The sequence below is a fragment of the Lutra lutra genome, chromosome 7, assembly GCF_902655055.1.
Source record: "Lutra lutra chromosome 7, mLutLut1.2, whole genome shotgun sequence".
NCBI lineage: Eukaryota > Metazoa > Chordata > Mammalia > Carnivora > Mustelidae > Lutra > Lutra lutra.
The window spans coordinates 113,681,156-113,694,917 of NC_062284.1; the positions used below are offsets into that span (position 1 = coordinate 113,681,156).

The window sequence follows — 13,762 nt, forward strand, 5'->3', positions numbered from 1 at the left end:
TAAAACCAAAGGGATATAATCAATAGCTTTAGTCAAGGATTTTACATATAATAGTGAGTGGTAGAATCTTGAAAACTGAGATTTCAGACCTGTTGCAAATGGCTGAAATGAAATGTTAATATATTTCCTCAAGCCTTGAATGAAATAAAATGGTATAACATTGGTATAACATTATATTATATAAACATATAATAGAGATTGTTGGCAAAGAGTGGGTGAAGCAGGTGCCAAAATGAGGAAGGCAGAAGGATATTTAACTACGGTTACTCTCTACTATACACTTGACGGTTTGGCTTTTACTACTCACCAAAAATACTTAGTTACAAATTTGCCAGAGTGACTCAATGGGTGAACTGCCTTGTGTCAAGAATGAATAACTTTCTTTGGAGGTTTTAAATCACAGAATACCACTTCATTCTATTTGAGGATTAATATTATATTTCCTTGACCCCTCCCTAAACTATCTATGTTAGATTCCATATGCAGAGGCTACCAGAATCTTACAACTAGAAAATAACAACAACAAGAGGTAGTTAACTCATTATATTACAGATGAGAAAATTTAGGCCCAGGAAACCTGTCATGCATCCCAGTGGTTATCAGTAATCTTCAAAACTCTATCTCAAATCTAATCACCTTGCCTCCAGTTTCTATATCTTCCACTCTTCCAGCTTTCCTTCATTTTTTGTATACGAGATCAGTGAATTGAATGATTTGGGGATTTGGGGAATGTCTCTATTTAGCAGAGAATAAATTTTCTATCTGCCATTGGATCTACCTTCTTTTAAAATGAAAATGCCTCGGGGTGCCTGGGTGGCTCAGTTGTTAGGTGGCTGCCTTGGACTTAGGTCATGATCTCAGAGTGCTGGGATGGAGCCCCTGCTCAGTGGGGAGCCTGCTTCTCCCTCTCCCACTCCTCCTGCTGTGTTCCCTCTCTCGCTGTCTCTCTCTCTCTCAAATAAATAAAATCTCAAGAAAAAAAATGAAAATAGCTTTAGGAATTAAAAGTAGTATTTGTATAACATTTTACAAAGGCATTTCCACATATTTTGAGATCAGTAGCTGCCATTTCATACAGATAGTGATCATCATTTTATTAGGGTGGGGTCCTGTGACAGAGGAGTCCAAGCAGCTGGGGAAGCAAGTCTAGGTAGCTGGAGGGTTCATTTGGGTGGGGGTTTTTGCAAAACTGCTTGGGGCCAGGCAATTGGAATTTATTGGTAAATAGTGACTGTCTTTCTAAAGAGGCCTTTTCTTTGGACAGGTAGGTCAGTGGTTCTTCTCCCCCCACACCCCGCCCAAGATTTTATTTATTTATTTGAGAGAGAGGGAGAGAGAGCGAGAGCACAAGCAGAGGGAGCAGTAAGTGAGGGAGAGGGAGAAACAGCCTCCCTCTGAGCAGGGAGCTGGATATGGGACTCCATCCTAGGACCCTGGGATCGTGACCTGAGCCATAGGCAAACGCTTTACTGACTGATCCACCCAGGCGCTCCAGGTCAGTGGTTCTTAACAAAAGGTGATTTTTGCCACCCAGGGGACCTTTGCCGTTGTCTAGACATATTTTGATGGTCACCAATGGGGGTAGTGGTGCTCTTGGCATCCAGCAAGTAGAGCCCAGGGATGCTGCTAAACATCTGACAACGTACGGAACAGCCCCCACAACAAATTATCTGTCCCAAATGTCGGTGGCCCTGAGATTGAGAAACTCTGTACTAAGGAAAAACTCGTGGAGGAGCTAGAGGAAGCTTCTTGAATTATTACTTATTTTATGCACATAAGAGCAAATAGGTCACATACACACTAATTTTTTTTTTTTTTTCTTTTTGGATGAGGCTAACAGTTCCTAAGAAATCTGGAAGACTTTATCTGGCTTTCCTTGCACTGCATGTGAGTTGGCCCAGGTCACTAAGTTTTGTGAAACTGCTGCGGCCCTTGGCATCCTTCCTTTCTGGCTTTCAGAACTCCGTCCTAGCTGCTAGCTTTCTGGCGTCTTCTGCAGTAGCAGAGAATCCTGCGGGGAACTTATACACATCCAGGTGTTTAATTACGTTGTGGTTCTTTTTTAAACGAATGTTAGATTGTGTGACGTGCCTCACAGGACACAGGAGTTGCCTCAAGGGGAATCAGATTTTCTTCAGGAACTGACGGACCTCGAGGGAGATGAAGGTCAAGGGCTCTCCCGACAACAGCCCGCATCCGACTGCGTCTCGGGGAAACCTCACGTCCGCACACAGCCCCTGCGCCGGCGAGCACGGAGCAGCTCCAGCCTCGCTTAGAGGTGCGCGAATGCGCGCGACCCGCCGCTGGGGCTGCGGAGGAGACCAATGAGCGGGCCCTCTCTCCACGCCCGCGCGGGATTGGGCGAACCGCGCCAGCCTCTCGCCCTAGCAGCGGGCGGGACGCGCCCAGAAGGAGCTGGGATAGGCGCGCCCGCTGCGCCAGCGTCCCGGGGGCGCGTGCGCGGTCTCGCGGCGGCCGCGGGGGCCGGTCTCGCGCGGTCTCGAGGTGGAGTGAGTCGCTGGCGGCGGCGACGGCGGCGACTGGCGGTGGGGCGGAGGCGGGGTCTAAGGATTGTGAGGTGGGGAATCGGGAGTTTCTGGATTCTTTATCCGGTATTTTAAGTGCCGCAGGGGAGCTGTCGTTTGTGCAGTGTGTGGGAGCGGCCGGGGCGGGAGGATCGGCGGCCCGCGGTGGCGCAGAGGTAAGAGGCGGACCAGCGTTGTCTGTGTGGAGATCTTAATCAACAGGTCCCGGGGAGCGCGTGGGGGGGGAGGGGCGGCGGGGCTCGTCCCCTCCCCCACACGCCGCTCTCTCGGCCCAAGCGGGACTGGGGGCTGCTCCGCTGGCTGCCCCGGACGGCGGGAGCCGCGGCTGGTCGCAGAGGGCGTGAGCCCAACCTTTGTCCCTTCGCGGGGGACGCTGCCCGGCCCCGCCCGCTCCCTCTGCCTTGGCGTTGGGACCACCTTAGCGGGGGCTGCAGCCAACCCGGCCGGAGTTACGGGGGACAAGCCAGGGAATTCCTTGCCCTCTGCTTCCCCCGCGCCCGGGTTCACAACTCCCGGGACTCCCTCTAAGGCCCGGCGGGGGAAATCGGTGGGACGAACACTTTCCTTTGGGAGACGGAATGTAGTCAGCGTTCCTCTGCCTGACTCAGCTCCTGGTATTCGGTGCTTATTGCGTCCTTTAAACGAATAAACAGTTCCTACTTCCTTGTGTCCACTATTAAAGAAAAACCTAATCTCGTTAATGGTTTCTGATAATTTACTTGAAGTTTGCAAGGTGAACTTTGAAGCCTGTAAATTATTGTAACCCTCATTTAATGAAAGACGCTTTAAACAATCTTTGGCGCAAATTATGTAACTTCCTAATAATAATAACTCACCTTCTGTTTAGTTGATTGGCTTACAGTAATGTGTGCCGAATTTAGGTTTCGGTAGGAAGGTTTTTCTTGGCAGTTGGCGCTAAAATTAAAATCTGATAGCTGAGAGGTTTTAAGAAGTAGCATACAGTGTGTGTTTTGTCTCGTACTCCTTTAGAATTGTGAGAATTTAGATTTGGAAATTCTGTGAAACGGGACTTCGGAAATTTTTATTTTCCTTACAAGGTAAAAGGTGTTAATGTTTCTGATTTTTAAAAAAGTGATTTCAGGGGCGCCTGGGTGGCTCAGTGGGTTAAGCCGCTGCCTTCGGCTCAGGTCATGATCTCAGGGTCCTGGGATCGAGTCCCGCATCGGGCTCTCTGCTCAGCAGGGAGCCTGCTTCCCTTTCTCTCTCTCTCTGCCTGCCTCTCTGTCTGCTTGTGATCTCTCTCTGTCAAATAAATAAATAAAAATCTTTAAAAAAAAAAAAAAGTGATTTCATGCTTTAATGGTGGTATCCTAATTATGCCTGTGGATTATACCAGAAGTTAATAACCTATTAAATTCTGCAATAGGAACAAATGACATGTGGTTATTGGTGTCTTTGAAGTTTAAGTATTGGTGGTAATGAAATTGTTAAGTAAGCTTTTTTGGATTATGAACTACTGGTTTTTTAATAGTTCCCTGTGGACATGGCATATGAAGTCTTAAAAGGCTCTTTAAATTGTAGTAGGCTGAAGCTATTAAATTATAATGTAAGATCTTTATAGATGAAACAGGCAAAAATATGAAAAGCAGTTCATTGTTATCTTTGCTAAAAAGGACCAGGTAGGGGCGCCTGGGTGGCTCAGTGGGTTAAGCCGCTGCCTTCGGCTCAGGTCATGATCTCAGGGTCCTGGGATCGAGTCCCACATCGGGCTCTCTGCTCAGCAGGAAGCCTGCTTCCCTCTCTCTCTCTCTCTCTCTGCCTGCCTCTCCGTCTACTTGTGATCTCTCTCTGTCAAATAAATAAATAAAATCTTTAAAAAAAAAAAAAAAAAAAAAAGGACCAGGTAAATTTTACCATGTATTTAAATGACTTTTGACTAGACACACCTGAACTTGACAAGTAAAGATGGACTTATTATAATATTAACTTGCTTTAGAATATTGAAATGGAAGAGTTTTACTTGAAGGTGACCTGCGTCGGTATGGTGGGTTTGGGTGTTTATATGCTCTTTCTGACTTATGATCTTGATTAAAAAGTTCAGCACAAACATAACAAGAAATTTGATCCATTTTATGTATCAGTATACTAAGATGCTCTATTTCTCTGATAGTTTCTGATTGCAGGGTGTCTGGGAAAAATAATTTCTCAACATAGGTTCTTTAGATATAATATTTGACTATATATTTATTGAATCACGGGATTCCTGAGTTAGGAAGTAATTGTAGTGTTGTGTAGCTTAACCTCTTCATTTTCTAGGAAAAGGAAGTGAGGTCTGTAGAGTTAAGTAGCCCATAGTTTGACTGCTTTCTAGTGGCAGAGTTGGAAATAACTAAAATACGTGTCTCCAGATTCCAAGTACGGTGCTCTTTTCACTGTATACTATTATTAGATAAACCAATAAATTATTCTTCTCAAAATCCTGTATGTATCTAGCAGGATTAATTCTTTTCATTTTCTTTCTTTTCGTTTCTTATTTTAATAACCACTGACAACCATTAGTTCATTCTCCTATGAAAGGGTTGTTTTCAGTTTTTCAGTATTTCAGGCAATGTTTAGTGAATATCTTTGTGCATGTCTCCTCTGGCACATGTGTGAGGGTTACCTACCCTAATTGGAATTGCTGGGCCATAGGTTGATGTGCATTTTCAGCATTACTAGCTGCAGCCAAATTATCCTCTAAAGTTTAACAAGTTACGTTCTTGCTAACAGTCTATAAATCATCTTTGCCCACACTTGGAGTTGTCAGATTGGCATGGTCAGATTTTTAAATTTCTGCCAATCTGATAAATGTTTCATTTTCCTTGTTTTAAAAAGATTTTAACTTTATTTTTAAGTTACATGAAGTGAAATTTTGTTTTGTTTCTGTACAGTTTTTATTGTACAATTGTTTTGACAAATGCAGAGCTGTGTAACTACCAAAATCGAGTATAGGTCCAGCACCTATAAAATTCCCTTAAGCAGCTGCTCTTTCTTCTGTAATCAACCCTTCCCTCCATCTCCTGTAATCCTTGGCAATTAATGATCTACTGTCTTTCCCTGTAGTCTCTCTTTTCTAGACTATCCTATAAATGGAATCATTCAGTATTTAGCCTTTTGAGTCTGGTTTCTTTCATTTAGCATAATACAGTTGAGTATTCATGTTGTGAGCGTATCAGCAGTTCCTTCTGTTTTACTGCTGAATGTAGTATTCCGTTGTAGGGATGTACCACAGTTTGTTCACCAGTTGAAGGAGAACTGAGTTAGTTTTTAAATTAAAAAAAAAAAATTAACTGAAAAAGTTGCTATAAATCTCTGGGAACAGGTTTTTGTGTGAACATAAGTCTTCCTTTCTGGGTTATATGGTAAGTGTAGGTTTACTTAAAAAATGGTCTGTGGTAGGCAGAATAAGGTTCCATAAAAATATCCTAATCCCTTGAACCTACGAATAAACTAGGTTATAGCAAAGACAAATTAAAGTTGCAGTGGAATTAAGGTTGCTAATCAGTTGACTTTAAAATAGGGAGAGTATGCTGGTTTTATCCACAGTAGTAATCCAATGTCCTTAAAAGAGAAAGAGAGAAGTAGTAGAGTAGGGAAAAAAAGATCTAACAACAGAAGCCACTCCAGAGAGAAGAAGAGTTCTTGGTTTTGAGGATGGGGAGAAGAGCCGTAAGCTAAGGCATGTGGTGGTCTCTAGAAGCTGGAAAAGGCTAGGAAATAGATTAACATTTGGAGCCTCCAAAAGAGAACGCAGCTATGCTAATAACATCATGATTTTAGCCCAGAGAGACGTAGGTCAGATTTTTAATGTACAAAGAGTAAAATAATAAATTTGTGTTGTTTTTAAACAGCTAAGTTTGTGGTAATTTGTTAAAACAGCAAACTGTTTTCCAAAGAGGCTGAACTGCTTTGTATTCCTACCAGCAATGTATGAAGAATTTTGCAGTTACTTTACATCCTCATCACTTTGTGTGGTCAGTTTTTTTGTTTTACATTTTGATAGGTTTGTAGCAGTTTCTCACAGTGGTTTTTATTTGCATTTTCTCATGAGTAATGGTGTTGAATATCTTTTCATATGCTTATCTGCCATCTGTGTATCTTCTTTGGTGAAGCAAAATCTTTTGTCCATTTTAAAACTGAATTTTCTAAATGTCTAGTTTTGAGAGTTTTTCCTAGTCCTTTGTCCACCAGGTGATTTACAAAGATTTTCTCCAGTCTGTTGCTTGCCTTTTTACATCCTCCTAACAATGGTTTTTGAAGTACAGAGGTTTTAGATTTTGATGAAGTCCAAAGTATCTGTATTTTTTTATGGATCTTTTGACATTGTGTATAAGCAGTTTTTGTCTAATCCAAGTTACAAAGGTTTCTCCTGTGTTTTCTTTTACAAGTATTATAGTTTTATATTTTACATTTAGATCTGTGTTTCATTTTGAGTTAATTTTATTTTAAAGATTTTATTTATTTATTTGTCAGAGAGAGAGAGGGAGAGAGAGCAAGCACAGGCAGACAGAATGGCAGGCAGAGGCAGAGGGAGAAGCAGGCTCCCTGATGAGCAAGGAGCCCGATGTGGGACTCGATCCCAGGACGCTGGGATCATGACCTGAGCCGAAGGCAGCTGCTTTACCAACTGAGCCACCCAGGCGTCCCTTGAGTTAATTTTTATATAAAGAGAATTTTGGGTCAAGTTTCATTTATTTGTCCTGTTGTTCCATGACTATTTATTGGAAAGACTGTCCTTTCTCCATGGCATTGCCTTTGTGTCCCCATCAAACACCATTTTGCTACATTTTTGTGGGTCTATTTCTAGACTCTTGTGTTTAATTGATATCCTTATCTTTTGCCATTATCAGTGTCTTGATTGCTGTAGTTTTAGAGTCTGGAAATCAGGTAATGTGAGTTCCCCAACTTTATTCTTTTCAAAAAATTACTATAGCTATTTTAGTTCTTTTGCCTTTCCGTATAAATGTTAGGATTAGCTTGATATCCACAAAAAAATCTGCTAGGGTTTTGATTAGGATTGAGTTTAATCAATAGGTCGACTTGAGGATAATTGACATTTTAACAAAGTTGAGTTTTCCAGTCTATGAAATAGTATTTTTCTCCACTTATTTAGGTCTTTGCTTCCTTCCATGAGTGTTTCATAGTTACCAGCATATAGATCCTGCAGCTATTTTATTGAATCTATACCTAAGTAATTCAGTTTTTTGGTCCTATTATAAGCAGTCTAAAAAAAAAAAAGTGGGTTTTGGGGCACCTGGGTGTCTTAGTCGGTTAAGCATCTGCCTTTGGCTCAGGTCATGATCCCCCAAGTCCTGGGATGGAGGCCTGTATCCCCACAGAGCAGGGAGCCTGCTTCTTCCTTTCCGTCTGCCTGCTGCTCCCCCTGCTTGTGCACACACTGTCTGTCAAATAAATAAATAAAATCTTAAAAAAAAAAAAGTGAGTTTCCAATTGATCTTTGCTAGTATATGGAATTACAGTTGATTTCTTTTGTAGTGACTTTGTATCCTCGGTTTTTACCAAACTTATTTATTAGTTCTAGGGGGTTTGGGGAGGTAGATTTCTTAGGATTTTCTAAGTAGACCTCTCTGTGAATAAAGAATTGTTTCTTTCTAATGTATATGCTTTTTTCTTTTTCTTGATTATTGTACTTACTGCACATCTCACATTCTAGTGAGATGTTTGAATAGAGTAATGAAATGATACATCTTTGCCTTGTTTGCAGTCTTAAAGGGAAAACATTTAGTCTCTCACCTTTAAATATGTTAACTGGGCACTTGGGTGGCTCAGTCAGTTAAGCGTCCAACTCTTGATTTCAGCTTGGGTCATGATCTCAGTGTCCTGAGATTGAGACCTGCCCTGGCGGTCCCTGCTGTGTGGGGAATCTACTTGAGATTCTCTCTTTCTCCCCCGCTGCCCCCACACTCACTTGCTCACTTTCTCTAAAACAAACAAATCTTTTTAAAAAATTATAAATATGATCTTAGCTGTAGGTAATTTCATGGATTCTCTAAATCAGGTTAAGGAAGTTTCCTCCAAGGTGTTGCCTAGGATTTTTATCATGAGTAGATGTTGAATTTTGTCAAATGCATTTTCTACATGTATTGAGATAATCATGTGGAATTCTTATGTTTAATCTGTTAATATGGAGACTTACACTGATTAATTTTCAAAATTAGAACTAACGTTACATGTGATTCATCTAAGGATTAGACAAGTGACCTGCAGATGTTTTTCAAAATGATTCACTTTAAAAGTAATCAATATACGAATTTATGAAAGGAAATTTGATAATTCTTTGTAGGCATCTTGAAGGGACGGTGTTCTGTATATATCTTAGCCATTTATATATTTATAGCTTCTCCTTTTACACTTAAACTTTATGGTAAGAGTAGTAAGTCATTTGGCTAAATCACAATATTTTCTGCTTTCCCCTAACGGTTACTATAACAGTATTCCTTGCTCTGTCTCTTAATGTGTTATACAGTATATGTCCTTTGTATATATTTTAAATATTAACTGCTACATTGTAAGGTTTTTATCCATATTCTCCCTTTTACAAGTGAGGAAGCAGGCTCAGAGAGATTAACTGTTTTATCCAGAGTCTTATTGCAAGTGATAGCAAGGATTTGAATTCAGTTTATATGACTCCAAAGCCCTTGGATTTTTCTACTTTGCCTATATTTTAGCCTATCATAAGGCTTGTTTTAACAGTGTCTTTTTGGTAAAATGAAAAATTTTGGAGGAAAGCTGCTTCTGATTTGGTGTTTAAGACATACTTGAATTAAAGTGAAGAATCTTGAATCTGTAAATTGCAAGCTCCTTAAGGATAGGAGATGTTGTCTTTATTTTAGTATCTTACTGCTTAAAATGACCCAGAATAGATGCTTGTCCCAATATGCACTTTTATCATTTACTTGTTTAAACTTTAGCTTTGCTTGTGAGCTTAATACTAGAGACTGCTCTAACCTAGTCACCCCCTATAATGTGATAGAATTTGAGATTCAAAACACAATTCCGTTTATCCTTTGTCGCCATAAATGTGTTTAATTGGGTGGGTCTAACTTTCACGTGTTCTTGATTAACTTCTCTATGAAGGTATACTAACGGATAAATTTGCTAATGGCTTTTTCTTGCTTTTCCTGGGGTCTTTACTGACAGGCATTACAGTGCAAGTATAGTCCTTGTGTGGATAAGTACTCAGGCTGTAGAGTCAGATTTATGGGGCAATACCTTCTTGTTTTGTGTGTGACTCTGGGCACCTTAACTTATCAAAGTTTGACTCTGTATTTGCAGAATGGGGATTGTATTAGTGCCTGATTGAGAAGGATGTAGAGGTGGAAAAAAACTTTTTCTGTCCTCCTAGGTTCACTGAGACAAAGACAGATTAGCAGGAAAAATGACCTATTACTAAGTGTGCATTTGGAGACCTTCATAGAAAAGAATTGACCCAAAGAAGCAGTGAGACTGAGCAATAAATTGTGGACAGGTGACAAGGCAGAGGAAAAGACATTTAGACCTTTAGGGGATGTAAATTGTGGGAAGGTAAATATGTGGGGAAACTAATGGAAGATAAAATTTATTTTTGTAAGGTTTGTTGTACAGATTTAAGTTGGTGCCTTCTCCATTGATGAGAGTAACCTCCCAGGATTAAGTGTCCTCTTCCTGGTACCTTTACAAAAGAAAACTTATGCCCTGCAAAATTTTTAGCTGGATAAGGGGAGAGACCAGAGTTCCCGCCACCCCCCTCCGCCCCATCCCTCTGTCTGCTGTTTCTTAATTGCCTTTAGCTCAAGAAAATATGTCAAAGTGTTACATTTTGGGGTGGCATATTGTGATCCCCTTCAGAGCCTTATTTTGAGGATTAACTGAGATGCCATATCAAGAATGGTTAGCACAGGTGACTTAGTTAAGCATCTGACTCTTGATCTCGGCTCAGGTCTTGATCTCAGGTCTTGATCTCAGGGTCTTGAGTTCAAGCCCCGAGCTGGGCTCCATGCTGGGTGTGGAGCCTACTTAAAAAAAAAAAAAGGAGGGGAGGTTAGCATAGTGCCTTGGTGTGTATTAAGCACTCTGTAAATGTTAGATAAGAGGTAGGTAGAATACAAGCCTAGTTCGTGACATTCACATGGAATAGCAGTGAACTGCATTTTAATAAGTTACATTTTAATATATTTTGGGTAAATTGTGTGATTATCAAGAATCTGATTAAGCAATTTTATAGGAATTGTGTCAGTCAGGTGTCATAGACTGAGTCAGTGATGAAGAATTGTTACTGTGTGTTGAAATAAAGTTCTTTTCATCTCTGAAATAACAGTGAAAGTCAGTGGGGGAAATAATGTTGCCTTAAACAGCTTACATATGTAGTGAGATCAGGTTTCACTTTTTTTTTTTTTTAAGATTTTATTTATTTGTCAGAGAGAGCACAAGCAGGGGAAGCGGCAGACAGAGGGAGAAGCAGGCTCCCTGCTGAGCAAGGGATCATCATCTGAGCTGAAGATGGATGCTTAACTGACTAAACCACCTAGGTGTCCCAAGTTTTTCTTGGTTTTATCAGTTTCTCTTACTGACTCAGTCATTCTAAAGTATTTTTCACTAGGTCATTTTTGCTACACATTTTTAAGTAGGCATTCATAGAATTGAGTTCATTACCTTATAATTTAAAGTCTTATATTTAAATAAAGCATTTGTCTAATTTTGCAAATACTGATGTGCTTGTCTTAATATTTTGCTTACTTTTTTTCCTGTTGTGTGATGGACGCCTTTCATATCTCTTACATTCTTTCCCATTTATACAGGTTTTCTTAGGATGCACTTATTTTGCAGGTAGTTCTTGTAGCATTTTCTGCAGTTGGAGTACAGCACTTACCAAATAGCATTGCAGTATATAGGGGTCTTGTTTATTTGCTTATCTGATTTCCGTTCTAGATTTTTAAGTTTTTAAGGATAAAAACTCTGCCTTAGCAATCTTTTTATTATCAGTGACTATCCAAGATTTTTTACAAAGTGGGTACTCATATTATTGAATGAAAGTGTACATTAGTAACCCTTTTTAGCTCCAGGATTTGCAGTACAGTAATCTTTAAAATTGACCTTTTGTTCTTGTTTCTCTTGTTGCATAATATTCCCTTTATGTTTTCTTGCCTTCTAATACTATCTGGTCAAAGTCAGAACATTATTCATGCCCTCCATCAGCAATACCACAGTACTGAAAGTTCAGTGGATTCTAAACTTGGTGACGTTTGTATCATAAGTCTTCTTTTTTAGATTCTTCTTTCCTGTTGTGATGATAAAACCCTACTCCTGGTCCTGAAAATACTCTCCATTGTTCTTTCTTTAGTCTAATTTGTAGATAGCAGTGCGAATATTTATTATCAATTTTGCTCAATATTCTTGTTCGGGTAACTCAGAAATGATTATTAGGTAGTTTTTTAAGGACAAGGCAAACTATTCTCTCATTTTTTTTTTTAATGGCCAGTTGTTGAATTGCATACCAATAAGCCATCTAGGTAGAGGTAATCATCTACTAATTTGCTGACCTTTAGAGCATATTTTTTTTTCTAGTAAGCTGTAAATCACTTGAGGTCAAAAGTTGGAATCTCTTAGAGTGTTTTTACAGACCTAAAAGTCGTGGTATATGTTTCAGGGAAAGTAATTGACTAAAGGATTGACACCCAAGATTAGATGGGTTGGAAAAACTATATGGAAGAGTCATAGAAATAGGTATCAAGAAACCAAAGTAATAGTCTGTGAGTCTAGTTAATTGGGATTTTTTGAGAGTTTGTCATTGTGCGTTATTAACATGATGAAAGAATCAAAGCTATCAAAATTATGAACCTGACTTTTAAATTTTAAAGTATAGGTGGTCCCTTTTGAAATTTTTCGTATAATTCTTGCTCTTACTCTTATGGTAAACTGGTTTCCTCTCATTTTTAAATTAAAGATGTAATATATTCGTTGTGTGGTAGAGAAAGTTTCGAATATGAAAGAATCATGCTCCTAATGATTCCTTAAGTGCTTTAAGAATTTTTTTTAATGGAATTCTTATTTTATTGTTGTATTATTTGTGAACTTGTTTAGGGCTGTAGGGATAATATTTTGGTTACTTCTTTTTGTGAAAAGATTCCAGAACTCTTGAAAGCCCTTTGTTGCTGCTGCTAATTTTTATAGAAGGTAGCTGTAATTTAAAGTTTCTATGGCCCTTTTTTCCTTTCAAAGAGGTAATATCTTTGTGTTTTTCCTCCAAATTTTAAAAGTAACACATTTATTTTGGTCAACACTTTATAAGATACTCAAATAGTACATAAGTGCAAGTAAAAAGCAAAACCTGAGAGGTCTGTTATCTTTGCTTTTTCAGAGATATTAAGTGAAAACAGTATTGTGCATATTCTTTTAGATTTTTTGCTAATAACTTTGTAAATATCCTTTATGTGTATTTGTAAAAGTGATATGATATATAAACACCATTCTGAAGCTATCTTTATTCACTTGCTTTTGTTCCATGTCAGCTCATACAGAGCTTCAACTCTAGCAGCCACATTAAAAATTTTAAAAGAAACAGTTGATATTTATTTAATGGTATATTTTATTTAACATAATGTATAAAATATTACCATCTCCACATACATTAAAAATAATTAATGAGCAGTGTTACATTCTTTTTTTTTCCATATAGAGTCTTTGAAATCTAGAGTGTATTTTACACTGATGGCACATCTCAATTAGAGTGATAAATTTGCATGGAAATACTTGATATGCATTTAGATTTTGTTAAATTTACAGGTGAAAACATAGATTAACATGCGTTTTTCCAAAGATACTTTGTAGGATAAATTTCTAGAAAAAAACCTGATAGATCCAATGTTTATTTTAAATTTTTGGTAGACTTTGCAGAATTGTTCTTCATAGTGTTGTACTGGTTTATAGAGTCAACAGTACATAATGCCTTTTTTCCTTTGTTGTCTCCAACATGGGACATGATTGGTCACTCACACAGACACACAGAAACCTTATACCAAGGTAAATATTTTTACATGTTTATGCTACTTTTATTTACTACAAATATTTTCTTGGGGAGAACAACAGAAAGCCAGACCCAGAAGTCCTGAGAAGCTGTGAGGAATTAAGGTTAAGGGTGAGGATGCAAAAGAAGAACTCAAAGATGGAATCTGCTCTGGTACCAAGTAAATCAAGGTCTTAAAAAATTTACCCCCATG

At 39.0% G+C, this 13,762-nt stretch overlaps 1 protein-coding gene across 6 annotated transcripts in view; it reads left to right on the forward strand.

The window, feature by feature from the left end:
• Positions 1 to 2,570: 2,570 nt before the first annotated feature.
• PALS1 (protein associated with LIN7 1, MAGUK p55 family member) overlaps positions 2,571 to 13,762 on the forward strand; it is an 84,230-nt gene continuing 73,038 nt past the window's right edge. For 2 of the 6 annotated variants that reach the window (XM_047738418.1, XM_047738422.1), the window contains exon 1: positions 2,578 to 2,701. The gene's annotated coding sequence lies outside the window, so the exon portion shown is untranslated. Of the gene's footprint in view, positions 2,702 to 13,762 lie in introns of all 6 variants that reach the window. The other 4 variants (XM_047738424.1, XM_047738421.1, XM_047738423.1 and 1 more) reach the window with 4 other exon arrangements.